The sequence below is a fragment of the Capra hircus genome, chromosome 21 (genome assembly GCF_001704415.2).
Source record: "Capra hircus breed San Clemente chromosome 21, ASM170441v1, whole genome shotgun sequence".
NCBI classification, from domain to species: Eukaryota; Metazoa; Chordata; class Mammalia; order Artiodactyla; family Bovidae; genus Capra; species Capra hircus.
The window spans coordinates 65,194,069-65,220,694 of record NC_030828.1 but is presented as its reverse complement, the minus strand read 5'-3'; the positions used below and the strand labels follow the sequence as shown (position 1 = coordinate 65,220,694).

Sequence of the window (26,626 nt, the reverse complement as noted above, 5' to 3'; positions counted from 1 at the left end):
CCCACTCACCAAAGAATAGCATATACCCTTAAACCTGAGAGAAATGAACAGCAAGTATTGTCAAAATGTCTAAGGGCAAAAAGAACTGAAAATCACAGGGCCAAATAGAAGAGTAGGAAAAAAACAAGCAGATGAGTAAAAGTGTAACAGTCAGGGTTAGACATTCTCAGAGATGAAAGACCTCACAGAAGACAGTGACCCAAAGCCTCTCTAACAAAGTATATAAAGGTCCACAAGATATGTATCTAGCTAAGCCAGAGGTGTGTAGAGAGTTCATGGTTTAAAAGCTATTATGATACTGAGTGCAGAAGCCAATGAAGTAGCATCTACAAAGTTCTGAGGGGAAAGAAAAAGTAGACGAGCTAAGGCGTCCCTTGTGTACATAGACAAGAGGCAGGCATCCCTAGACGTGCAAGCACTGAGCAGTGTTACTGAGTCATTCTTGAACAGTTATTCTGATATGAATTAAAATTAAAAGCAATTATTCTGAGATATGAATTCAAACTTAGGAAGAAAAAAGGTTTAGTTTAAGGGGGGAAAAAAGCACTAATTGTCAGCCATGAATCCATTTAAATATAGAACTATGATTTAACATCTATAAGAACTGTGATTATAGAACACAATGCAAATATTTATAATGAGAAGATTATATTGTACAGTATAGCTTTAAAAAAAAGCAGGAGGTGGAGCTGATTTCCTTATCTTTCAGAACCTCAAGTGAAATTAAAACAGTTAAAAAATATGTAATGATCCCAACTATTTCATGTTTTACACAGTGATTTTTCTTAATCTTATAGGGATCTTTTAGGAATTAATACTTCTTTCAGAAGAGCAAGAAATATTTATTAATTCTTCTAATTTTCTTAAGCATATTCTTTATGTTAAAGTAAAATAATGGTTAACATTTTTAACAAAAAACTTTAGTAAAATTACAGTTAACATTTCAACAAAGATTACATATTGGTAAAATATTTGCATCTCACTTTGTCTTCCTTTCTATTTGGATATATGCTTGGCCAAGTATTCAGAAACTTCTAAAGCCCTGACGCTTACTTCTGGGTTGCGGAGATTGGATACTGTCTCCCTTTGTTACTTACATTTTCCCACACTGCTTGAATTTTTACTGTTAAGTATGTGTCATTTTTATGTCCAATTCTTTGCAACCCTCTTTTATATGTATGGTAACAATGTAAAATAATTAGTCATTTTAAAATGAAAAACAAGAAGTTGAAACTAGCACTGCCCTCTGTCCTCAAATTTGGTAGGACTTCCAGGCCAACAGGTACGATGATTCATCCCTTCTTAGCCCAGAAAATATACTAATACTGGTTCCCCCGCTGTGACTTTGCCCACATGGCTCAGAGGTCCTCCTCTCCAGGACAAGATATAATACTAAAACAGAAGGGAACTATCCACTGGGTTTTTGGTTTGTTTTTCTTTTAGAAAACCCAGATTTCCTAGAAGCATCATGAACATCCCTATTGCCCCAATCACTTGGGTCTTAAACCTAAATCATATGGTCACCTACGAATTGACTGAATGATAGGGATGCTAGCGGCACCTGTCTGGTAGTTCCAGGGCCAACTGCACGTTCAAGTATACTGGCATGGAACCCACATGAGGGTGTCTTCCCTGCAGTTGCCATCAGCTCCGAGTAGATGCCCGGTGCAATGTGATACTGAAAAGAGATCGACCGTGTATTGGGCATCAGTAAAAAATGCGAACTCACCACGGACAACCTCCCTCCAAGTACCATGAGGCAGCACCGCTGGTGGCATTCCCACATCCACACGGCCTGGGCAGCTTGGGAGTGGCCACTGGGGCGGACAGGATGCTGAGGATGAGGATGAGCGGACCAACTGGGTCAGTCCCCGAGTCAAATCCATGCCCCTGGTTCACCAACCCAGGATTCCAGGGGACAGCAATGCCACTGCCCGCACTTGGATGGCCATGCAAGGAACACGCAGCAATGCAAAGAAGCCAGCCCCACGCGAGGCATCACCAGTGAAGCCAAGAGCTCTTGAAAGACCACGTGTTTGCAAAAACAGGGAAACCACTGCCTCCTCGGTAAACCTGGCCTCACCCTAGAGGAGGTCCCTGGAGGGTGTGAGGCTACAGAGGATTAGGAAACCAGGGCTCACACAGTCTCCTGGTCTCACCTCTATCCTGACAGCTGACTCATGAAAGATGCTCCTAGGCGCCCCTTCCAGGCTAGCCATGTGTATTGTAATGTATATACACGTAATACTTTTAATTAGGGCATTCCTGCAGCCTTGCTTGCTTGTCCTAAAGTTGACAGCACCCCAGGAAATTGCCTCAGGGTGAGCAGGGGTTAGCGTCAATAAAGCAGGCATCCTCAGGAAAGCGCACGTGGGCTCAGCCATCCAGGCACCTACCTTGGAAGCAGCACTGGCCTGGAAGCCCTCCGAGGCAGAATTTGACACTAAAAGAGAGGAGAGCCGTGTATGACTCGCTTTGATGAATCGAATTCATCACGGCCAGCCTCTCTTCAAGTACCATAAGTGGACACTTGTGAGAAATCCATTGCCTGTCCTGCCAAGGTGGCTGCCTGTAAGGAAGGGGTGGGACAACCTTGGGTAGTGGGCCGAGTGACATGCGAGCACATCCATTGCATGCTCACCCGAGACGCACTTACCCTAAGCAGGGGTGACTCCTGCTCGCCCTCCTGGACCAGGAGGGCTGCCATCTCACGGCCATCGCCACCTCAGCACATCACGGTAGCCCCTCGAATCCTGTGATGGTTGAACCGTGGCTGCTTCCCCACGTGGGCATCACCTCCGTGGACCCTCTGTGGAGAGATGGGAGGCCAGGAGTTAGAGGATCAGGTACGAGATCTAATCAGTAAGTATGTATTCAGGGAACAGTCACACACCCCCAACAGAAGCTGGCCAATGGCTTCTGGTCCCTCAATGGAAAGCAATGCGTTGTCCCAGGAGCACTTCAAGGAGGCTGTGGCCGTGACGTGGATGCCACCACCACAACTCATCCCTTTTTAAGTCCACGTGCCCTCCCTGCCATGGTTGTCCGAATCCACAGAGCAGCCGCCGGCGCATGTCCACCGCTGTCCCCAAAGTCGGCAGGACCTCCTCCGCGTCTCCCAGGCAGGTGCGGTTGGTGCTGAGGGTTGGTGACGAGGCAGCCCAGAGGGTGAACGGAGTGCTTGCCCCTCTGGTCAACCAGTCACACACCCTGAACGGTGCTGACACCAGGGTCTCCTCTGGGGCCCAGGAAGCCGCTCCTTGCCGTCTCGGGAGGTGACACTGAAGACAAAACCACGGCTGTTTCCCCAGAGTGGGAGAGGCCCTTGGAAGGCCTCCTGCAGGAGGACGCCCAGGCGAGGGGCCCAGAGGACTTACAGCTCGGACGAGCCCGCGGCCCTGGCCGGCCGGCCAGCCAGTCGCGTCTTCCATGAAGAGCACGGAGTCCTCTCTTCCGGAGTGGCCGTCCCATCTGGGGTGGGCATCCTTAGAGGTAGTATTTGGTACTGAAAAAAGTGTTGTCCGTGAATGATTCGTCATAAGTAAAGCGAATCCACCACGAACAACTTCTCTTCAAGTACCACAGAAAGGCAGAGGCAAGACAGAGCAGGGTCCCCTTCCACTTCTCCGAGGGGCGCAGCCTCCGACTGCAGTCCTGCGGGCAGATGGGACACAGAGTGTTAGTGAGACAGACGACGCGCATCCCGAAAACACACTGGGGTGCAGGCGGCTGGCCACTTACCTCCCTGGAGCGGGGCAGACGCCCTGCCTGCCTCTTCCCTGGAGCGGTGATGGCATTCCCAAGTCTTCGGGGGCAGGGCTCAGAAACGAGAAGAGAGGGGCTTCGCAGTGCCAGCTTGTCCCAGCTCAGGACCCTCCGTGTGGGTGTGGACCCTGGGCTTTCAGAATAGGGACCTTGGACTTCTCAGCACAGCACGCTTGGTTCTCTATCAAGCACATCAAAGCACTGCCAAGCTCCTTCATGGGACTTGTGGGGTCTACCAGACGAGGGGAGTTCCAGAAGAGCCACCATGGGGGGCTCCTTAAGAGGGAGACCCCAACTCCCTTCCCACCCCGCCATCCCACTACTCGTCTCATCCCGATGAACCACACAGGAACACAGTTCCCAGAAAGCGGGCATCAGAGGTCACCACCTTCTCCCCAACAACCTGAGACCAGTAGGACCGGGTTCAGTTTCCCAGTCCTCACGCCCCACATTGCTTCCACATTTGGAACCGCGACTCATCACCATGTCCTCATTTCTCCGCAGGGATTCACTGTCCACCCCTGAGGGCTATCTGCACCCCGCCACCTCCTACACTGGAGGCCTGCAGTGGGTAGATGGCCTCCCGGCTCAGCCTCACCTCCAGACCATTCTTCTCTTTTCCTTTTAAACTTTCAGCTCACAGCATTTTCATCAGACCTCACTGCCCACTACCTGGATCACAGCCACCCAAGTCCTCTTTCTGGTTCACCATCCTCCTCCCAGAACACCTCCCAACCTCGTTCTTGGTAATGCCCACCCAGTGATGCTGTCCCCAGCTCTCATTGGCCTGGAGGCTGCCTCACCTCCGGGTACCTCTGCCAACATCCCACCTGACCCTCAAGCCACATGGTCACTGCCTCTGCTTGGATCTTGGCAATACTGGTAATGATACTTCTCCCAAAGCTCCTGGGACTGACTCACTCCAGAGCCCCAGTTCAGCTGTGGTCACACCTGTAGACCCTCTGGTTCATCCCCGGCCCCACTTTGCCACTCCTGACCCTGGCTGGGCTCATCCAACCCATGCCTGGGTCTGCTGGCTCCACCTGTGGGGCCTCCCGTGTTCTTCACGTGGAGACCCCTGTTCCCTTCCTAGCTTCCATCAGCAACTCAGAGATCAATACAATAGCCATCCATGTGGGCTCTCTATCACCACCCTTGTGGTCAGAGTGACCATTTCAATACAGACCACACCTCCCTCCCCACCAGAATCCACCCATAGTTTCCATCACACTCAGACTAAAATCTGGAGGTGCCCAAGCCTCAGAGGCTGCCTCTTTCACCCATAGTCCAGTCCAGCCCTACCTTCCTTCTTGCTGTTCCTCAAAGATGTCAGAGAGCTTTCATGTGCCACAAGCTTCTCCCGAAAATCTGACTCCCAAACCTACTTCATTTCCATTTCCCTCCCCGGAGAAACTTTCCCAGACCCTGTATTTAACATAAACGTCTATTCTATCTATGCCTCTTCCCCACAGCTTACCCTGCTGTCCTTTCCTTCATAACTCTACAGTGGATAGAATGATATCGCTCGGCTTTGACCTTCCATCTCTCCCACCAGACTGTCAAGTTCACGTGAACAAGGACTTCATCGTGCTCACTGCTCTACCCCCAGCTGAGCGGACCCAACTAAGGTCTAGAATCATCTAGTAGATAGTATGCTCTATCATGATTTGTGGAATGACATTCCTCATTGATTGATCAACTGATGGAAAATTAATTAGCAAAGTGGTTACACTCATTACAAGACAATGCAGAGAAAGAACCCTGCTAAAAAAGCATCATGGCCCAAGCAGACATCCCTTCCGCAAAGCAATTATCCAAAGGGCTGGGTCTTATGGGGGAGGAAGCCAAGTGCGCCCCACCAGAGACAAAAATGAGACTCTGCTCAACTCACTCTCCACGTGCACTGGAAAGATGCCATGCCAACACGTCTTCCCCAGGTTGGCACTGCTTCCAGAACGCCTTCCCGGGCAAGAGTGGACCATCACAGAGTCTTTCCTGGAGCAAATACCATAAGGATGACCAGTTAGGTTATCAGACAGTATCACCCCACATCATCATAGAGCATGGTCTCCAGGGATTCATTTTATGAAAGGTCTGGTTATCTTGGGAGAAAACAATGGCAACCCACTCCAGTACTCTTGCCTGGGAAATCCCATGGACAGAGGAGCCTGGTAGGCTGCAGTCCCTGGGGTCGCTAAGAGTCGGACACGATTGAGCGACTTCACTTTCACTTTCCACTTTTATGCACTGGAGAAGGAAATGGCAACCCACTCCAGTGTTCTTGCCTAGAGAATCCCAGGGACGGAGGAGCCTGGTGGGCTGCCATCTATGGGGTTGCACAGAATTGGACACAACTGACGTGGCTTAGCAGCAGCAGCAGCAGCAGCTGGTTCTCTTGGGACAGATGGCAGGTGTTCTGTGTGAACAAGATTCTCAGGGGTCAATCTTTCAGATGGGTTCAGAATCAATGACAACATCCCTTCCAGAAATCACAGCCCTACTAGGCAGCCACCTCCTGCCTAGGTTAGATTCCAGCCTCGGGGGCAACAGGTGACAAGCATCTTAAAGGATGCGCCTGCACTGTGATCCACCAGCCACGTACATACCTCGGGTGGGCACGAAAACCAAGACCTCCTCCTGGAAGGTGGGATGCTGTCGGGGAAGCCCTCCAGAGCAGTATTTGATACTGAAAAACTGGATGTCCCTGTATGATTCGTCATAAATACAGCGAACACAGCAGGGATAACCACTCTTCAAGTACCAAAGGCTAACGCTGATGAACCGTGTCTTCACCAGAGTCTGCCTTGCCTGCAGCTAATCCTCCTAAGGACGAATTGGGGACTGGGGGTTAGGAGCATTGGGTGTGGCCCTTTGTAAATAAAGCCAACCATGCATTCCTGTCCCCTGGGAAGGGGTGGAAGGCAGCAGCTCTTCCCAGGAAGCGTTCCAGGAAAGATCAGTACTGAGAAACAAAGCTTCCCTTACGAGACTCAGCATAAAGAGAGCCAAGCAGCAAGGAAAAGGTCTTTTCAAGGGACAGGTACTAGCATGGAGGAGGAAGCAGCGCCTCTTCTTCAAGTCTGTCCTGAGAAGTGACTGGATAGGGAGGGACTGTGGATCAGTTGACATACATCATTGACAAAATGTATGTTCTCTGATCAACCATCCACTCCCCTATCACGGACCATGCCCTGCCCTCAGGCTGGCGTCCTGGTGGAGCACCTCTCCAGGTGGGAGCTTGTCCTGCAAAACAGCAGCTCGGATGTGATCAGCCAGACAGGCTGTGATGACATGACCGTGAACCCCGCCTTTGCTCAGCCCTGGGGGCTAAGCATTTAAGACCTCAATGCTCCAGCTGGGGGACGGGGTGGGGCTTCATCCTAACAAAGACCCAGGGTCTGAGACGGGCCATTCTTTCAAGAGTCATGGGAGGTACTTCCTTCCTGAAGGTGGAATCAGGTCTAGGCAGGGTGTGACCGGGCTCCACACTTATGACCGAGCAAGCAGTGAAGAGGGACCCTGCCGTGGACCGCACCTGAGCAGGTGCCTCCTCGTGTACCCAGACTAAGATGCCAACGGTCAGGGGCACATTAGCTCTCCCTAGACTGAGGATTGGTACCAAGAGGCATAACCTTTCTCTGGATCAGAGGTGGCCTCCAGGAACTCATCCTGGACAGAGTAAGGATAACCAGAGCTTAAGGAATGGTCAACCATAAAGACCACACTCCCAGACTAAACTCTCTCTTCCAGCGAGATGGGGTGGACCTGAGTTCCAAAAAGGCCTGGCCCCCAAAATCCTCTATGGACGATTCTGTTCTGAGGGCCCAGGGGTCCTCACAGGCCACGTGTGGACCCAGTGAGGGGGACACCATATATCCCCGCCTGAAGGTGGAACCCCACAACGCAGTCTTCCATGGTACCAGAACTTCCACCACAGACGACAGATGAGCGCCCAGTGGAGCCCGCACTGACGCTGATGACAGCATCGGCATCCCGTCTTCCAAGCTTGGGTCACTCCTAGACGTCACTGAGGGTGGAAGGCATTCTCGGGTTCGTGGACGGGGGCCGTGTCCATCCTCCTGGCACAGCCTGGGGGGCAGTTCTGCAGTGACGTACCTGAGGGGTGGACAGCTCTCTTACTGGGAAGCTGGGATCACCAGTGGGTGCTGGACTGAAGCCGTAAAAGACTCTGCCAGGCTGACCAGGAAAGCCGCAGAGACTGGAGCACAGGGCTTCTCGGGAGCCCCCGGAGGTCCACACGGTCAAGACTCTGGAGGTAGCGGGTCATGGGGGCCCCCATCCTCCACTAAACGAGGGGTCCGGGTCAGCCTCCTATCCCCATAAGCAGGGGGGATCCAGACTCAGAGAGAGCACTGTGTGCAAGCTGCAGAGGTGGAGAGATGTCGGCTGGGCAGTCCTCCTCACGAGGGAAGGGGCTGCGGCCCCACCAGCCCCTTTGTGTGCCAAGTGGGGGGACGGGAACCCTGCAGGCTCTGCCAGCAGCGCCTTGGGGAACTCTGCCTGGATGGGAAGTGGACCTGGGAGGTCAGCACAGCGAGCAGAGGTGGGCCTGCCTTTCGCACACCTGGGGAGACAGATGCGACCGTGTGAAGGGAGTGACCTCTCCTGGAAGGTCCCAGGGGAGCAGAAAGCACACACTCTCCACAGGGGACGGTGTAGCCTCCAGGAAGCTGCTCTGCAAAGGGCAAGTCTGGGTCTGGACAGTCAGGGCTGGCGAGAGCTCTCACTGTGGGCGAAGCTCAGCCATCAGGCCCCCACTGACCAGCCCTGCAGGAACACGGACTCAGGGGCCCTGTCTCAGCCCCTCATCCCCAGGCAGGCTGGACTGAAAGTGGGGGCGACCTTGTCCAAATCAGAGAAACACACCAAGTTCACTGCAAAACCACTGCAAAGCAAGCCTGGGCCCCTCCCCAAGCCGGCCTCCCTTCCAGGAAGCATGCCTTCCACATCGCGGCTGGCCCCGGGGTCACAGCTCACACCAGGCACACGCTCTCACGTCTCCTGTGCGGGCGGCCCTCGAGGCAGAGTTTGATATTCAAAGAGAGGTTAACCATGTATTATTCATGATGAGCCAAGCGAACATAACACGGATAACCTCTCCTCAAATATCCCTGAACAGTTCTGAAACGAAAACCATGGCCTCTTCCCCAGTGTCGGCGGTCTCTGGCTCCGGAAGGTTCTTCTCAGGAAGACCTGAATCCAAGGCTCAGGGAGCTGGGAACTCAGATCCTGTAAAGAAAGCCCACAGGCGGGCATCAATCATATATCCCCCATACCTGGGCCCCAGGGCTTGCACTTGGCCTCAACACCCCAGAGCTGGAACCGTGCTCAGAGACGCTCCCAAAGCAGGTTCGATCCTAAAAACAGCGGCAGTGGCAACGAAGACAACAGCGGCAATGCAAGCTCCTTCAGGGATTCCTGGGAGATGGGATTTGATGCCAAGAAGACACCCAAGTAATGTGTGTCACAGGTGATGCAAAGCCATCGTGATAATACCTTTTCTGATAAAACGAAGCATATCACGGATCCCCAAGACAGGGGGTCCCCAAAAGATGGCCTTGGCCCAGGATTGCTGCTTCGGACTGACTGGAAATGGGTGATTCCAGAATTTCGTAGTCCCAGGCATCAATGCCGCTGATGGTGCAGTGCCTGATGAGCCTTGACACTGGTGGCCTCTCCTCGGCGAGGGTCTTGTATCCAGGAAGCCCTGGGAGGTGGAATTTGACTCTAAGGGAGAGTCACCTCATGACATGTATGCATAAGAGAGCCGGGGGCTGATAACCATTGCGCACGAACAGAAGAGCAGCGTGTTGGCCTGGGAAGTGTTCTCGCGATATGGAAGGTGGGGCGCAGGGGACACACATCACAAAGAAAGCACATCCTCTCCAGCCCCGAGCTGCTCCGAGTGTTGTCCACCGACCAGAAGCATTAGCATCACTTGGGAACTTGCTAAAAATGCAGAATCTTGGTCCCTGAATCAGAATCTGCCTTTTAACAAGATCCCTAGGTGATGAAAATCTGAGAAGCATATTAGAGTTTGAGGAACACCCCTCTAGCTGACAGTTCACAAACACACACACACACACACACACGTGCACGCACACACACCCCAGAGGTGCCATTGACCACACTGTCTTATCCCAGGGTCTGTGTTCCCTTGGACTGCAAAGAGATCAAACCAGCCAATCCTAAAGGAATCAACCCTGAATATTCATTGGAAGGACTGATGCTGAAGCTCCAATACTTTGGCCACCTGATGCAAAGGGCTGACTCATTGGAAAATCCCCTGACACTGGGAAAGAATGAAGGCAAAAGGAGAAGGGGGTGACAGAGGATGAGATGGTTAGACAGCATTGAGCAAACACCAGGAGATAGTGGACAACAGAGGAACCTGGTGTGCTGCAGTCCGTGGGGTCACAAAGAGTCAGACACGACTTAGCAACTGAACAATAACATGTCTCATGGGAGAGTCTCTAAGACGAATTGGGTCCAATAACAGGCACAGAGCCATCAGATGGACATTCAGTAGATCGCTCCTTAGTAGCGGTGGCAGGAAATGGACTGTGATTTCCTTAATTTTGCATCTTCTCTAAGACATCTTCATGATCAGATTTATGCCAAAGATCAGGGGGTGGGAAAACCAAATGACCCAGTCCATCTTCCAGCTGCCTAGAGAGATGCTTGACAGCAGTCTCTCGTCCAGGAATTCCTCATGGCTGAGATTGAGTAACAAAAAGAGAAAGCCAGATGAATCATTACCAGCATCTTCCAAACAGCCCTGAGCACCCGAACAGTATGTCCACCCCAAAACTGGTGTTAGTTCAAGGGGCATCGTGCTGCAGGCTTGCATTCCCAGGTCACTGAATTAGTTGTCAGGGATCATCAGCAAAAACATGCTCCGTGGTAAGTTAGGCCCCCGTGTCCTCTTGCTGAAGTTAGCACCATCCTCAAGAAAAGCCATGAAGCACATCTGGACGTTTGGATACTAAAATATTGGCTGTCCGATATTAATCACCATAAATACAGAGACCATACTACGGACAACCATTCTTTAAGCATCAATGAACTGTGCCATCCAGAAGAACTTGGCCTCGTCTCCAAGGTCAGTGTCCTTTCCAGAAGGTTCTTCCCAGGTAGTCCAAACAATGAGGGTTAGTGGGTCAGTTTCACACAGAGTCGGCTGCCTACTCGGGGGTTGCTCACGTCCTCAGGCAGGGGACAGGGGAGCTGACAGCAATGACTTGATCCTAAAGTTGCCTTCGTGTCCAAGCAGTGACTTCAAGAAGCAGGATCTGATGAGCCTTGAATGCTGGGTCACTCATCACACATACCCATGACCAATGCAGGTCGAGACAGTACCAGGGAGCCCGGTGGCCCCTGGCCAAGCTTGGCCCTGCCGCTAGTTCCTGAAGGTTCGAGCAGTGGTCCCCCAGCACGAGTCCCTGCAAGCTCTCAGCCCGCAGCCAGGCAGGAGACCCCAAAGGGTTGACACACGCATCTCTATGGAACTCGTCATGGGGTTCAGGAAGTCCGCTGAGGCAGGATTTGATACTCAAAAAGAAATTGTCCTTGTATGATTCATCCCAAATAAAGTGAACACACCAAGGATAATTTCTCCTCAAGTATGAAATAGCGACGTGGACAGAAACACTGGCACCCCCAGGTCTTCAGTTCAAGAATGGACAGGGACTGCAACTCAGCCAAGCTGAGCACACACACACACACACACATGTGCGTGCACACACCACACACACACACACACACGCATCACGGACCACGTGTCTCCAGGTGCCGGGGAGGCGGAACTGAACTGCTGCTCGCTCTGCTAGGTGACCATGCCCTAGCATCCCGCAGAGGGCGGCTCGGGCAGAGAGCCAAGGACTGTCCGCCTTCCCTGGAGCCAACGCTCTTGGTGGCCCACGGTCACAGCCGAGGGCCCCACTGTACCCTGCTTTTCCGGATGGCATCAGGAGAAGGGCTTAGTGGCTGCACTTCCAAAGCCTCGGCCACCCTCACTGAACACAGTGGGCTCGAGCATCCACGCACATACCTGAAGGTGATCTGCTGCCCACATCTCAACACCGCTCCAAAATGCCAAAGAGAAATTTCGATAATCGCATCACCATTACCAAGCATTTCCTAGCACACAGTGTCTCGACTATAACTCTGCTCTAAGCCATGTACAAGTCTTAACTCACCCAGCCCCCCACAGCCCTCCGGCCCCCCTTCCACACGACACAGCAGGCACCGCACGATGAAATATCCTTGCCCAAGGTTGCCCGGTTAGTAAGTGTCAGAGGCAGGATCCAAACACAGGAAATCGAGCTCTACGGTCTGCGCTCTTGATACTGAAAAAGTGGATGACCCTGTACGATTCGACATGAGTAAAACGAACAGGACAGGGATAACCACTCTCCAAGTACCAAAGGTTAGCACGGGAAAGAAAGCCACTGCCTTGGGAGGACGTGGAGCGTCTTCAAGGCACAGTCCTGGGGACAAATTAGATGCTGAGGGTTAGTGCATCAGTTCACGGGCACCCAGCATACACGTGCAGTGACGATGCGGCCACCACCCACACTGGGACCGACCTGGCCACCTCAGGACCCGGGTCGTACACACAGAGTGCATGCCTCCTGACCGCCCCCATTCCCACCCCACGCAGAACCAGGAGGGGTGCCACTCCCCAGGGCCCATCAACTTCTCTAAAGTCAGCCGTGTGCCTGAGATGTCACCTCTGCCAAGTGGTGACCCTGAAGCCATTTGCACACACCACTGGACACACGGCCATGCACACACGTACCGAATCCCTTGCTGTATGTGGACTGGGTCCAAGGTTTGATACTCACAGAGAGCTTGCCCTTGTATATTCTACGTCAAAAAACCGAATATACAAAGGGCAACCTCGCTTTAAGTACCAAACAGTAGTAGCATTGGGCAGGTCCATCGCTACTGTTCACAGAGCTGGCCTTGTCTCCCAGGAAACATCCTAGGGAAGGGGTGGGGGATGCAGAATCGGCAGGCCAGGGGGCAGACACCGCCTGCCAGGTGTATGCCTGCTGGACCGCTCTCCATCCCAGCTTGGGGATGGGCAGAAGCCAGTGCCCCTTCACTGACATCAATGTTATTTTCAGGAATCACTCCAAATCAGGGCTTATTCCTGAAAAGATCAACCCCACGGCCTTCCAGAGCATGCCCAGAGCTCAGCTAGCTTCTTGCTTTCTGCAGAATGATGCTGGAGGTGGAACCAGCATGGACACCTCCTCCAGGAAGTCCTGACTATGCACCCAGGGTGAGGGGATTGGGTGAATTTACATCATGGATGAAGTCAAGGCCCCATGGTCACCATCATACCTCCCACAGGGGCCTCCTCCCCACACTCCCCATGCCCTACCAGAGGTTGGCATCACACCAGGAAGCCGTGTTAGGAGAGTCGACATTGAAAAGGAGTCTAACTCCACGTACCACAGAGAAATGGATTCAGCAGACCACGACCAGCTCCCCACGGCAGCCTCAACCCCAAGGAGGCCCTATGGAAGTACAAATGGAAGGCCACGGGCGAGGAGGAAACCTAGCTCATCCCCCAGGGGGAGGCACCCACCTCTCGCCGACGGGGCCATGGCAATACGTCTTCCCCGATGCTGGCCTCAGGGCCTGGGGACCCCCACGGTGGTCAGGCTGTACACCAAGTGGATGGTTACACACCTCAAGAAATGTCTCCACAAACACAGAGCCAGAGCCCTCGTCTTCTAGCCGTCATCCTAGAGATGAACGGGATGCAGGAAGGTCAGAGGCCTGGAGAACACACGTGGAGACAGAAGCACTTCCCTCTGACCTTCAGCATCCACGTACCTGGCCCAGGGCGATGGCTCCCATGCTCCTCCCCAGAGCTGGGTGCTTCCTGCGGAGGATACTCTCTCCAGGCAGGACTGGAACCACGAATCACAAACAGAAAGAGTTCTTACAGATTCATCTTGGGGACCGTGAGCAGGAGGGTGCTGTCCTGAACATCGAAGAGGAGTCTTGGCCAGGAAACTTCAGCCTCTTCCCCTGAGTGAGCGCCACCTCTAGGAAGCCTTCTGGGATGGACTCGCAGGTGTTGGTCCATCCTGCTTGGAATCATCATAAATAAAGCCAGAGCCCTGTGGTCCATCATCACTCATGCGTCTCCTTCACAAGGGTCTGACATCAAGGTCTCTCTTCTGAGTTAGACATGGTACCAGGAAGTCTCCAGGGTGGGACTCGGTAGTGAGAAAGGGTAGGTCCACGTGTCTCTAAAAGAGCAAATCACCATTAGACTCAGCACAGACAACAGACAGCATGCACAGAAGGCCACCACTGTCCTCCACCAGCCTGGCGCAGCCTCTGGGGAGTCCCCCAGAAGAGGACCTGCAGCTGACATCATGGCCAGAGCCCACATCTGGGCCTGGGAAGCAAGGACATACCTGCGAGGGGCTGACAACAGGGTCTCCATCCAGAAGGTGGAGCTGGGTCCGAGCGCCTTCCCAGTCAGAGTTTGATACGCAAATAAGAGTCTCCCTCTGTATATTCGCCGTTAATAAAGTGAACATACAAAGGGTATCCTCTCTTCAAGTACCAAAGGGCAGCTCCAGTGAGGACCACGCCGCAGCCGCCCCAGAGGGGGCTCGCCTCCTGCAGGTCCCGAGACCAAGGGGGAGGAGCCGGTGGCGACCCCGCCCCTGCGCACTGAGACCCGGCCCTGGGGTGGCTGGGCTCCCCAGCATCTCTCCAAGACAGGACTGCCTCCCAAAGCCAGCGCTGTCCTGCAGAACCCGACAGCAGGCGTCAGATGACCGACAGTCCTTCAGAGCCTGTGAAACCGCCCTTCCACCCAAAGTCTTTCCCTCCAGGAAGTTGCTCTGGTGACAGGGGGGCTGCCAGGGGTTAGAAGACACAATCACATGCATCACTAAAGAGCAAAAGCAAAAGAGGAAAGCAACACAGTCCATGACCTGCTCCTCACTCACAAATCGTGCGGCAGTGCTACGGTCAGCATCCCTCCACCTGCAGCTGACACTGTGCCCAGAAAGTCCCCTGAGCTGCCACTCAAAAGCACTCATCTAGGGCAAGATTCACTAAAGGACAAAAGAATGCCCAGGGGCCAACTCTCTCCAATGAAACAGATAATGTCATCAGACATCCCAGGGTCCTCCCATCACAACTAGCTATGAGGCCAAGAGGAGGACTATGGACTAAGAGAACACTGGGCTTCTGGTCCCAGGGAAAGTATCATAAAATATGGCACTCAGGGCTACCCGGTTCCTTTCCTCTAGACTAGCAGCCACACCCACTCCCTTCCCTCAAAAGGACATTAAAGCCCAGAAGTCAGCCCAAGAATAGCCTGAGTGTGTAGAGCGGGTGGGGGCTTCCCTGGTGGCTCAGACAGTAAAGAATCTGCCTGCGATGTGGGAGATGCAGGAGCCGAGGGTTCAATTGCTGGGTCAGGAAGATCCCCTGGAGAAGAGAATGCAACCCACTCCAGTCCTCTTGCCTGGAGAACTCCACGGACAGAGGAGCCTGGCGGGATACAGTCCATGGGGTAGACCAGATGAGTCAAGGATGAGCCAGACCCTGACTTGCTGTTGAGCCTTCTTTCCTCATAGCTGGGAGACACACTGACCTTGAGGTCTCCTTCCAGAGCCTGGCATCGTGGCTGGGGACACTGGCCAGAGTGACAGCTCGTGGCGGCTTCAGCATCACACTAAGCAGTCTTCCCACCAAGGAAGACACCACATCCCACACTGAACAGAAAACCACCGCATCCTCTTCAAAGCCATCATCTCTCCCGGCAAGTTCTTGGGAGGATGCAGGAGATGAAGAGAAGAGACCAGGTCACAGACAGCAAGACAGAGGCATACAGAGTGGTCAGCATGCATTTGCCCACCCTGTGGTGGTCCTGACCTCTGATTCTCCAAGAAGCCCTCCCAGGCAGGCACTCGCTTCTCAGAGAGATTGCCCTATGCATGTTAATGACAATCAAAGCAAAACCAAGAAGGATAATCTCTCTTCGAGCAAACACCACTACCAGGAGGAAAGCCGCTCGCATTGTGGCAGGGCTGGCCTCTGCTCCAGGAGTGAGTCTAAGACAGACAGATTGGACAGGCAGGGTTAGTGGGCAGGCAACACGGAGCTGTGGGCAGAGTTCCTGGCCGTGGGTGAATCCTGCATCCCGGAAGTGGTACCTCCACCAGGGCCCCCTCCTAACGCTGACCCTCAGGTAAGATTCCTGCAGAAGAGGGGGCTCTAGAAAATGCTACATAAACATGGCAAACACACAGAGAACACAATTCATTCAGACTCGAAGTAATCCCGAGAGCAGTCTCAGGACTGCACGACAAGACCGAGGGCAAGTCAGCTGAACGGCACACCTCACACAGAGCACAGGAGACCCCTGACCACCCTCTTCCTTCTTTGATGGCGATGTCGCATCCTCCGAGGTTTCCAAGCAGCATTTGATACTGAAAACGTGGATTTTCCTCTATGATTAATCGTAAATAATGTACTCATAGAAGGAGAATCTACCTTTTAAATACCAAAGAAGGATTCTGTCCAGGAGAACTCCAATCTGTGCTTCAGTCATCAAACATGAAAGTCACGTCGGGTGGACAAGCCTCCGTGGATGGATGGACGAGAGACCCACAATGTGCATCTTACCGAGTGGGCTGCTCAGCCAGAGATGGTTCCCGAGTATGGATGAACCCCAGGTGTCCGTCCTTAACTAAGACATGGCATGCCATCCACCCACCAACCTTCCACCTGCCCAGGCCCGGGGACCTGGGAGCGAGCCTGGCCCTCCAGTCTCTTCCAGAAACATTTCCAGAGTAGCATTTGATACTGAAAACATGGATTTTCCTCTATGATTATCTATGAATCACGTAAACATAGAAGGAATATCCACCTTTTAAATACCAAAGAAAGATGGAGTTCTGGAAAGGACCTGCGTGCGTAGTTTACCGAAAACGGAAGCAAGACGGCCAGTGAAGCTGTGTCCAGTCCTGTGGCAGAGCTGCGGCCACACGCCACGCCTCCTTGGCTGGTGCGTTCCTCAGCGAGAGGGCTCTAAAGGTGATGGTCAGCAGACATATGACACGAAGGAAGCACATGCTCCGCCGCCCACCACCTTTCCACTAACCCAGGTCGGGGGCTCAGCCCTACCTCCTGCCCCTGCCCACGGGTCAGTCCCGATCACGTCTCCAAAGCAGCATTTGATACTGAAAATGTGGATTTTCCTCTATGATTAATCACCAAACCCGTAACCATAGAAGGAAAATCTACCTTTTAAATACCAAAGAGGATGGATCCCAGGAAGCATCACCCTAGGCACGATCCATCTGAAATGAAAGACACATAGCAAAAACTGCTGAGCTGCCCTGGAGAAACCGGGACCCCAGCCTCTCCCCCCGAGTTGGCTGCTTGGCGGGAGGGTCTCCCCAAGACAAGCAGGTGGTCCGCAGACATGTCCCAGGAACGGATCACATGTGCCGGGGTCCACCAACTTCCACTTACCCTGGAGGGGCTTAGCCCCACCTGGCTCCCCTGATGGAGATTTCAGTCCAGGAAAGTTTCCAAGCAGCATTTGATACTGAAAACGTGGAATTTCCTCTATGTTTAACCATAAATAACATAAACATAGAAGGAATATCCACCTTTTAAATACCAAAGAAGGATTTAGTCCCGGAAAGTATGAACCTGAGCACAACCCGTCAAAAATAGGGATAGCACAGGACAGGTCCACTAGGCATAAGCCTTTGGAGCTGGTGGCCGGGAGGGTCGCCTGTCCCATCACTAAGGGGGAAGGGGCTGGAGTACATTCACTCCCTCCGTGTTGTGTGTGTGTGTGTGTGCGTGTGTGTGGTTGTGTTCAGGGGCGACAGTTAACCTTCCTCTCTCTTCAATGAGGGGGCAGATTTTGTGTGCAGCAATGTCTCAAAAGCAAATTTAGATACTTAAAATGTGGATTTTCCTCTATGTTTAGCTGTCAATCCTGTAAACATAGAAGGAATATCCACCTTTTGAATATCAAACATTGAGCAGCCCTGGGAAGCACAAGCCAGAACATGATACAGCTAGAGAAGCTGCCACTGAAGGCCATCAGGTCCTTTCTAAACTCCAGGAAGGTACTATGACATCAGACCCTGGCCCCTTGGGGTCTGCCTTGCTGTCAGCCCCCCTGCTGAGGGAAACCCTGATATCTCCACCCCAATCAGGTCTGGAAAAGCAAGAGTCTCATTCTGGAAAAGTGAACAGGCTTCAGAAAGTCACCATAAATAAAGCAAATACAGGAGGAATAACTATCCTTTCGGTAAGTCCTGAAAATATCATAGTGAAGTCGCTCAGTCGTGTCCGACCCTTTGTGACCCCATGGACTGTAGCCTACCAGGCTCCTCCCTCCATGGGATTCTCCAGGCAACGTTCCTAAAGTTAAGGTCAATTCCGTGAAGCCCTCCTGAGGACTCCTACAACACAGAGTGTGGTAAAGTGTACATCCTTTCTCATACCTTGGAGGGACGAGGACATCAAAGAACCTTCTAGAAAGGGAGACTGTATTTGGAAGGTCCCAAACGCAGCACTGGTGAATTGACAGGATAGGCTGTTGGGGCGCATTAGACAAATACATCACAAACAGTGCCACATCAGACCCCACCGAGAGGCAGCAGGACATGATGCTTACCAGCCACCCTCCCTCCCAACCAAAAAGTTTTACAACTTCCGGAGAAATCATTTTTCAGGTAGACTGGGGGGATACAGAGACTTACCAAAATAGCTGCTGTGAATTCCTGGTAAAGCGTGCTTCCTAAAGCGAAAGTACAAGTGTTACTCACTCAGTCGTGTCCAACTCTGTGTGACCCCATGGACTGTAGCCCACCAGGCTCCTCTATCCATGGGATTGCCCAGGCAAGGATACTGGAGTGGGTAGCCATTTCCTTCTCCAGGGCGTCTTCCCGACCTAAAGCAAACAATACATCAGCAATAATCCCAGACTCAGTCCCTGTTCTGCACAGTTGCCATCACCTCCGGGAAGTAGACAAATGGGCCAAAAGGCACTCTTCAGAAACAAAGCACATATTCTGTGGTTGACCCTCCATTCTTATTCCACAGAGAGGCACTAATACCAGTATTGCTTTTCTAAAGTTGGAATTGGTTCAAAAAAACCTTGACCTGGAAAACTACGGCCTGTCACAAGGGTGGAGGCAGGCACTCCTTCTAGAGATGAATGGACCCCAAGGGGAGGGGACCAGGTCACCCCCATCATCTTCAGAGCCAGAGCCCTTCCCCTACAGCCTTGGCTTGCTGAGGAAGCAACCCTGAACCCCTGACGTCCCCCGAGCATCATTTATCATAAATAAAGCAAACATACATAGCCTAGTGCTTTCCACGGGCCATCGGGAAGTATGCCACGCCCTCTAGGTTGGTGTTTCCTCCATGGAGCCTTGTCCAGAATAAATGGGCCATGGATATTTAGGGGATCAGAGGGTCTAAGTTTGTGACCAACATTGCTCAAGTACCCAAGAGTGGATCTTACAAGCATGGTCATGCATGAGGAGGACATACCGTTTAAGCAATAATTCCCAAAACTGAAATGTAGGCAGCCAGTTGAGATTTGGAACAGACGTAGTGACCAGCCATGAAACTCCTCTGCAGGGGCCCTGGGGAATCAATGCCAACTCACCTGTTGTCTCTTCCAAGAAGCAGGCACCACGCCGAGTGTCCTGCTGAGGATAAACATGCCAGGTGGGCTACCACGGGTCTATGAGCGGATAACCGTGTTCTGCTCACTGTTGAGCATAACCCCCTCCCTCTCTTGTTACCCCCACTTCCCTCTGGAATGGTCTTCCTGGAGAACTCTCCTTGAATAATCCACCTGCCTACAAGTCTCGAGGAACTCTTCTCCAAGTTTACGTATTAAAAACAGCACTCTGCTCCCCAGCAAAACTACAAAAAGATAAGTCAGAGACAATCAGATGAGATACAGCAGAGGGGCCTTTGAGGAGTGTGTAAAGACTTTGTAGTCACTTTCTGTTAAGAATTTTAAAATTATAACTTTCCCAAGAAGACTGGTATTTTGTCTTAAAAAGTTATTATTAAAATAAAACGATCTGAAAAATGTTTCATACTAAAACATCAGTATACCTGCCACACAGTCATAACAATTCCCATGATCATCTCATCTTTATCATTATAATTTGTTCAGTGTATTTCTGGTGGCTCATCTGTTCTTTCAGAGGTTAAGCTTTGGAAACCAAAACACTGGAGGCTTTGGTTCAGGATTCTTCTAAAACTCAAAAAAAAAAAAAAAAAGTGCTAAACAACTTTTTGTTCACATTTATTTGTCAACTGTTTAAAAGAAATTGGTGTTACACAGCCTAATTTTTCACATTGACAGATTTACTGTAAAAAAACAGGATGATAGGGTATCATTTAATACATTCTCAATTCACAAAAGAAGAAATGAAGAAAAACAGAGGAGAACACTAGCCATCTGGTCAACCATCTGTTCCCATGCCCTCAGAGTTGGGTAACACCTCCCCACTCCCCACGCCGGAGCTTGACCCCTCACGTGCAGCGAATCCTTCAAGAAGGCATTTGATGAAGAAAAGAGATCAACCGTGCAATATCTGCCACAAATAAAGCAAATACATCACGGACAACCTCCTTTCGAACATCTCAGACCAGCTTCTGTGACACGCTCCTCCTGTGTCTGCTGGACATCCTCCTGCAAAAGAAATGGATGGTGAGCACTCACGCGCAGAGATAGATGCCCATCAAAGACCTCACGCTCCCTCCGAGCCTTCCTCTGACCTACCTGTACGCAGGTATGGGTGGCTCTCCCTGACATCAGCTGCAGGATGTGGACGGCCTCCCAGGTAGGAAGGAGGCTCAGTCCTGAAAGCTGTCCCTTTCCTGTTTCCTTGGGTATAGGACAGAGGCATCACCGGGCCACTGCACATCCCATGGGTGGCTCAGAACCAGAATCCCCCCTCCAGGAGGTCCTCAGGGCTGCAGAGACTCTGGGGCTCTGGGGCCAGCTGCCCTCTATCTTGGTTCAGAAACCCTGGCAGGTGTTCCTACATCTGAGCCTTCCCATCACCCAGGAGGGTGGCACTTGACTCGGTCCATCGGGTAGGCTCTGTCAGCCACATCTTGGACAGCCTTTCTTGATGGACCTCTAGTGATAGCTGCTTCTTCTCCAAAGTTGTTTGTGCCCCCACGACAGTCTCTGAAGGGAGGACAGGCCCCCAAGGATGGGGGGGGCAGGAGTCAAGCGTTCCGCAGGCAGCCGCTGAGCCCAGCATCACCCAAGTGCCACTAATGGGGCTCGTCATTAACGTCTCTTCCCGGAAGCTGGAGCTGGGCTTCCATGATGGGATATGATACTCAAATAGAAGTGTACCCATATTTTTCATCATAAACAAAGCTAAGAAACACAGACAACCTCTTTGCTAGTACCAAACAGAGCACTGAGAGGAACCAACCCTGCGGCCTCTGGTCCCAGTTGGCAGAGCTCCAGAAACTCCTCCTAAGGAAGAAAGAAACTGAGCGTTAGGGGATCGACTGTCCAGGACTGCCACTCGAACTCTCTAGACAGCAACTGGCCACTTACCCTCCGGACCTGCCAACGCCAAGAGTCCCAGCTCCGACGGCCCCTCCTCCATGTTGGATTTGATACTGCAAAGAGGCTGGCCAAGATCGATTTGTCATAAATAAAACAAATTCACCTGGGAATACCTCTCAAGGACCACATAATAGAAGGGTCCATGGAGCCCTGTGGTGCTTCCTGTGGGAAGATGGTGGCAGGTGCATGGAGTGCAGAGGCCGAAAGATGGGACAGCATCAACTTGTCGGTCCCAACCAGGGGGCTGACACCAATGTCCCTGCTTTGCCAACGACATCTGGGAACACGTGCCTCAGGGGCAGGACTGGAACCTAGAAAGATGGGCTGAGCAGAATTAGCCCCATTGAAATGGCTGTCCTGGGAAAACCCCTCCTCTAGAACCCCAGGGACCGCCGCCCTCCACCACAGCAGGTGTCCCTGATCAGCCCTCCTAGGGAGGTGTGGGGGGCAGTCCCCCAGGGGACGATCACAGCTAACATCCATGCACCTGGGCACCATCCACCTCCACCTCTGGAGAGGGCTGGTGGATCGTTTTCATTGGCTCTGAGTTTTTGTAGTTGGCACTGCCGATATTTAGTTATATTATTTCGGGAAGGGGGCCGCTTCTCATCTGAACCTCCCCCTCAAATGCTGGGTGAAATTCGTCACTCTGGAACCTGGACATGTTTACCCAGCCTCTCTTGCAGCGGGAAGTGGGAAACGTGACTGAGGCCTCTCGTAGTCATGCCCGTTCTTAGAGGCAGGCATGACCTATGATCAAACCAAGGATGGACAGATACTGGGTGTCCCTGAACCCACCAGCAGACGGTGGATGAGGACTCAGCCTCCACATACATACCCAGAGAGGCAGGGACACCAGAGCCCCTTCCGTGAACTGCCATGGGGCCAGGGGGCTCCTCACGCTGAGATTTGACACCGAAAAAGAAGTGCACCATGTTTGTTTCGTCACATATCAAGCGAAAAGAACATGGGCGACTTCTTTTCAGGTACCAGCGGTCAGCCCTGATGGGCACGGACGTGCTCACAGCCCATGGTCCGCCTGCGTAGAAGGGACACTGAGCGTCAGGGTGCAGCGGCTGGGCCTCGGCCAGTACCATCCAGTCAGTGGGTGCGCGAAGGCAATGGGGCGTCTGCTCACCTGGGAGGAGGCGGACGGCACTCTGTGTCTGCAGTGTCCGGGCAGCCCTCACGGGCGAGGCTGACACGGGGCGGAGGTAGGCCAAATGGTCATCATGGATGAAGTCAGTCAACCCCAGCCTCTCTCTCAGTCACGACTCCAGGGAGAGCTCACAGGCAGAATCCAATAATCAGTACAGCTGGGTTCTGTATGTTTGCGATCAAGTCCACAAATGGTCATGCGGAGCATCATTTCAGAGGAAATGGGGTGGTCTGGGACCCTGAAATAAAATCTCCTCCATAAGTCAGTGGTTCTGCAAGGCATCCTCTTGAGAAATGCGAAGCCAAGGACCTCAAATTAGGTGGGACAAGCCACCGAAGTAGCATCTGCTGTCCGTGGACCATCCCTAGGGTGTGTGGCAAGCTCCTGACTCCAGCAGCCCCTTCTTACAGACACTCCTGGTTCCGTCGAGAGATGGTCTAGTCTACAAGACAGGCTGTTCAGGATGACTTGTGACAAATACAGCAAGTCCATCACAGAGGGCCACTGGACAGTGGGGATGAAGACATGATGTCTTTTCCAAAGTCAGCATCACTTCCAGGAAGTCTTCCCAGGGAGTGGGGAGCCTGGGGGTGAAGGAGGCAGGGGAGATGTTCTGGGGTCCAACCGTCCTTCAGGTCTATTGGAGAGTGGCCCATGCCAATGGTGTTCCCTGGACACAAAACACATTAATTGGGGGTTACTTGTCATTCATAAATTAAACCAAGAGGACAACATTTTTGAAGTGCAAACACAGTAAATCCATACGAAAAAGTCATTTTTCACCAATAATTCACCTTGGGATATTGAAGATAGCTGAACTAAGAGACATATATCCTTGAAAGATAAATGCAAGGTGTTTTTTTGTTTTGTTTTGTTTTGTTTTTTGGATCACTGCAGCAGCATGGGATCATCTGTTTGTATCCAAGTAAGATAAAACCCAATGCAAACTGGCCAAAACAATAAATGGAGAGAGAGGCTTCATATAACTGATTGGCTTATACAACTGAAAACCATCAAGCTTCAGGAAAGGTTTGATCCAGGGGCTCAAAGATGAGATAAATCAGGGGACACTGGGGAAGAAAAAAAGATTTGGAGCGGGGGGGTGCAAAAAGCTTGACCAGAGTCTACTACAAGTGCCCACATGCCTTCCGTGAAGTTGGCACTGGAACCAAGAAGTCTTCGAGGCTGAATTGGATACTGAAAAAGAAGTGCACCGCGAATGTTTCGTCACATATAAAGCGAAAAAGACACGGGCAACTTCTCCTTAAGCACCACAGGTCAGGATCATTCGGCAGCTCAGCTTCTCTACGGTGGCATCACTTCAGCAGACTTCTGAGAGCAAATGGGCCCTGCTGGTGCATCAGGCGACATGTCTTCATGAAAAGGGTGCCAGAAGGGATGTTTCACGATTGTCAAAACACAGAAGACAGCTCAAGGATGACACTGCCTCAGAGGAAGGGGAACAACCTTGGGCCTGGCAGTGTCGCCACTGCTGACTGCTTCAGCTCGCAGAAGCGCCCATGCAGACAGGACACGGGAGGTACGGTGAATGAAGCCCGAGTTTCTGGTGGCCCATGTGGATGGCTGACACATGCTCCCCTGTCCCCACATCCCACCCTCGTAACCTCCTCGTGCTGCCGTGGACCTCCCATCACGTGTCTTTGGGTTTGGCTGTGTGACTTGCTTTGACCAATGAGACATGGACAGAAGTGTGCCTGTTGCAATTTCCAGTCTTAAACAGGCTCTGAGTTTCCCCTTACTTTCTAGGGCCCCTGTCATGGCTGCGAGACCCATGCACCAGGCAGTCCAAGAAGAGAGTGACAGATGGTGAGTCCCACCTGCACCGCCTGGAGCAAGCCTCATCTCCAGAACTTGTCTTACATATGGCAAAAGTGAAAGTCTCTGAGTCCTGTCTGACTCTTTGCAACCTCGTGGACTGGAGCCTGCCAGGCTCCTCTGTCCATGGAATTCTCCAGGCCAGAATACTGGAGTGGGTTGCCGTTCCCTTCTCCAGGGAACCTTCCCAATCCCGGAATTGAACCAGGGTCTCTTGCATTGCAGGTGGATTCTTTACCAGCTGAGCTACCAGGGAAGGACACTCAGAATTAGTGGACCAGGAGACACATGTGCTAAGCTGAGCATATGGTCTTGAGTGAGATATCAGCATCCATACCTTCATAGATGGTGAACTCCAGGGCCCTTTCTCTGCCATCAGTGTCATGTCCAGAATGCCTCTGAAGCAGCATCTGACAGTCTGGATGGGTCCTCCTAGGTCGAAACAATGCTGAACAACAGACACGGAGATGAGTGATGGCAACAAAGCCTCCTCCCCAAGTAATGAACGTGGACTTGAAATGCACTCAAGGAGAGGCTGGGTTCTACAGGTGGTAACGATCCAGAAGAGGCACATTGAAACCTGCCTGCGAGCACACCGAGGCCGGGGCCTCAGCTGCTCACTCACTGGCGGCGGTACAGATACCAGTGGTGCTGCCGGGAATCAGGTGTCACACCCGGGAAATCCTCTGGGGTAGTTTTACTACTGAAAAGAGATGGACCATGTGATATTCATCTCATACATGACAACCTCATTAGACAGCCTCTTTCCAGACCCCACAGAAGAGAGTTGACGTCACGAAAGAAGGTGCTCCCAACATTAGCACTATTGGCCATAGACACACACACACACACACACACACACACACACACACACACGCACGCACTCTGGACAGACTGGACCCTGAAGCAGGTAAGACATGTCCTGTCTTCAGCCTGTGCTGTGGGCTGGGCCTCCTCCCGGATGCTTGCAGTGCAGGTTAACCATCCTCCTGGGAGAGGTTTGACTGGGAAGAGACGATTGACTGACGATCGCTTCTACTTTTTTTTTAAAAGGCGGGAGACGGACCCCCCCAAGAGGGTGACCCCTCTTCCCATACAGCAGACCCACACCGGTCCCCCATCCTCCTATATCTTTTCCAAAGTCGCCATGTGCACCAAGACGTCATCCCACAGATGGACTGGGTGCTGGTGGATAGTCAAACGGGTGACCTACATCATAAATGAAGTGCACGTCACCGGTCTACCATCCCCTCAGCTACCCTGGAGAGCGGCTGGTGTGTCCAGAGAGCCATCCGGGCCGGATCCCACCCTGAGGCGCCACCACCCACCGTGAGTCATCAAACAGACGAGACCCATAATGCGCAGCCTCCCTCCAACACAGCAAGCTGGGCCCTTCTCCAAACGTGGCTTCCCTTCCAAGAAGCTGTCCTTTGGAGGGCTGGATCCTGGAGGCCACCCTCCACCCCCGCCCTGTGACACACGACAGTCCTCCTTCCCCTGGCTACTCAGAGTGCAGCTGGCCACGTCCGATCCCTGAAGGATGCACAGGGAACCGGACGTGCCTCCAGGGTGGGATTTGATACTAAAAAAGAGGTTTCCCGTGTATGTTTCATCATAAATAAAGAGAAGACAACACGGATAACCTCTCCTTCAAGTATCGAAGATAAGCCCTGGTCAAAAACACACACCAAAAAAGAAAACAAAACATCGTGCAGTCTTCCGCTGATGCTGGAGAAGTTTTCCTGAGCCTGTGTGGCCCCAGATGGACGAGTTGACATGTGTCATATTCAAGCAAAGAGTCTGAATCGAATGTCTTGGGGTTGCTTCCGGAGGTCAGCCAAGAAACCCTTTAAGACTTAACACTGAAAAGAGGTCACTTGTGAAATATTTTCCACCAGTACAGAGAACATTTAGTTACAACTGCTTTCCAGGAATTGGAGCTTTCCTTGATGGGGAAACTGTAATCTCCTTCTAGAAATATTGCTATATCAGGCCTCAGGAAGTGTCCCAGCAATGGCTTGCACCCCAAGGTCAATGCATCAGGAGCAAATTCACAGATAAATCCCACATTTTGTGGTCAAGAGGCCGGAGACGTGGTCTGCAGTGAACAGACACCCAGGCCCCTGCAAGGAATCGGCTACGGGTCCAGGTAATCTTCCAAGTAAGCTGTGGTTCTAAAAACAGATGCATGATATCAAGTTAGTCCTAAGTAA

The 26,626-nt window shown here is 52.1% G+C and overlaps 19 non-coding genes across 19 annotated transcripts; all 19 read right to left on the bottom strand.

Moving 5' to 3' along the window:
- On the bottom strand, positions 2,419 to 2,533 carry MIR485 (microRNA 485). Its single transcript, NR_129762.1, has one exon. It is a non-coding gene; the product is annotated as a microRNA 485 (primary transcript).
- Positions 3,122 to 3,229, bottom strand: MIR134 (microRNA 134). Its single transcript, NR_129582.1, has one exon. It is a non-coding gene; the product is annotated as a microRNA 134 (primary transcript).
- MIR382 (microRNA 382) lies at positions 3,486 to 3,611 on the bottom strand. Its single transcript, NR_129737.1, has one exon. It is a non-coding gene; the product is annotated as a microRNA 382 (primary transcript).
- MIR487A (microRNA 487a) lies at positions 6,435 to 6,537 on the bottom strand. The gene has a single exon (NR_129763.1). It is a non-coding gene; the product is annotated as a microRNA 487a (primary transcript).
- On the bottom strand, positions 6,853 to 6,953 carry MIR3959 (microRNA 3959). Its single transcript, NR_129741.1, has one exon. It is a non-coding gene; the product is annotated as a microRNA 3959 (primary transcript).
- On the bottom strand, positions 8,801 to 8,917 carry MIR655 (microRNA 655). The gene has a single exon (NR_129786.1). It is a non-coding gene; the product is annotated as a microRNA 655 (primary transcript).
- Positions 9,708 to 9,808, bottom strand: MIR544 (microRNA 544). Its single transcript, NR_129781.1, has one exon. It is a non-coding gene; the product is annotated as a microRNA 544 (primary transcript).
- Positions 12,115 to 12,232, bottom strand: MIR487B (microRNA 487b). The gene has a single exon (NR_129764.1). It is a non-coding gene; the product is annotated as a microRNA 487b (primary transcript).
- MIR381 (microRNA 381) lies at positions 12,607 to 12,734 on the bottom strand. The gene has a single exon (NR_129736.1). It is a non-coding gene; the product is annotated as a microRNA 381 (primary transcript).
- On the bottom strand, positions 14,281 to 14,392 carry MIR1185 (microRNA 1185). Its single transcript, NR_129559.1, has one exon. It is a non-coding gene; the product is annotated as a microRNA 1185 (primary transcript).
- On the bottom strand, positions 16,245 to 16,359 carry MIR376A (microRNA 376a). Its single transcript, NR_129727.1, has one exon. It is a non-coding gene; the product is annotated as a microRNA 376a (primary transcript).
- MIR376B (microRNA 376b) lies at positions 16,620 to 16,723 on the bottom strand. The gene has a single exon (NR_129728.1). It is a non-coding gene; the product is annotated as a microRNA 376b (primary transcript).
- On the bottom strand, positions 16,998 to 17,107 carry MIR376D (microRNA 376d). The gene has a single exon (NR_129730.1). It is a non-coding gene; the product is annotated as a microRNA 376d (primary transcript).
- MIR376C (microRNA 376c) lies at positions 17,368 to 17,479 on the bottom strand. Its single transcript, NR_129729.1, has one exon. It is a non-coding gene; the product is annotated as a microRNA 376c (primary transcript).
- On the bottom strand, positions 17,731 to 17,836 carry MIR376E (microRNA 376e). Its single transcript, NR_129731.1, has one exon. It is a non-coding gene; the product is annotated as a microRNA 376e (primary transcript).
- MIR3958 (microRNA 3958) lies at positions 20,375 to 20,478 on the bottom strand. The gene has a single exon (NR_129740.1). It is a non-coding gene; the product is annotated as a microRNA 3958 (primary transcript).
- Positions 22,319 to 22,439, bottom strand: MIR495 (microRNA 495). Its single transcript, NR_129769.1, has one exon. It is a non-coding gene; the product is annotated as a microRNA 495 (primary transcript).
- On the bottom strand, positions 23,756 to 23,878 carry MIR543 (microRNA 543). Its single transcript, NR_129780.1, has one exon. It is a non-coding gene; the product is annotated as a microRNA 543 (primary transcript).
- Positions 25,982 to 26,094, bottom strand: MIR494 (microRNA 494). The gene has a single exon (NR_129768.1). It is a non-coding gene; the product is annotated as a microRNA 494 (primary transcript).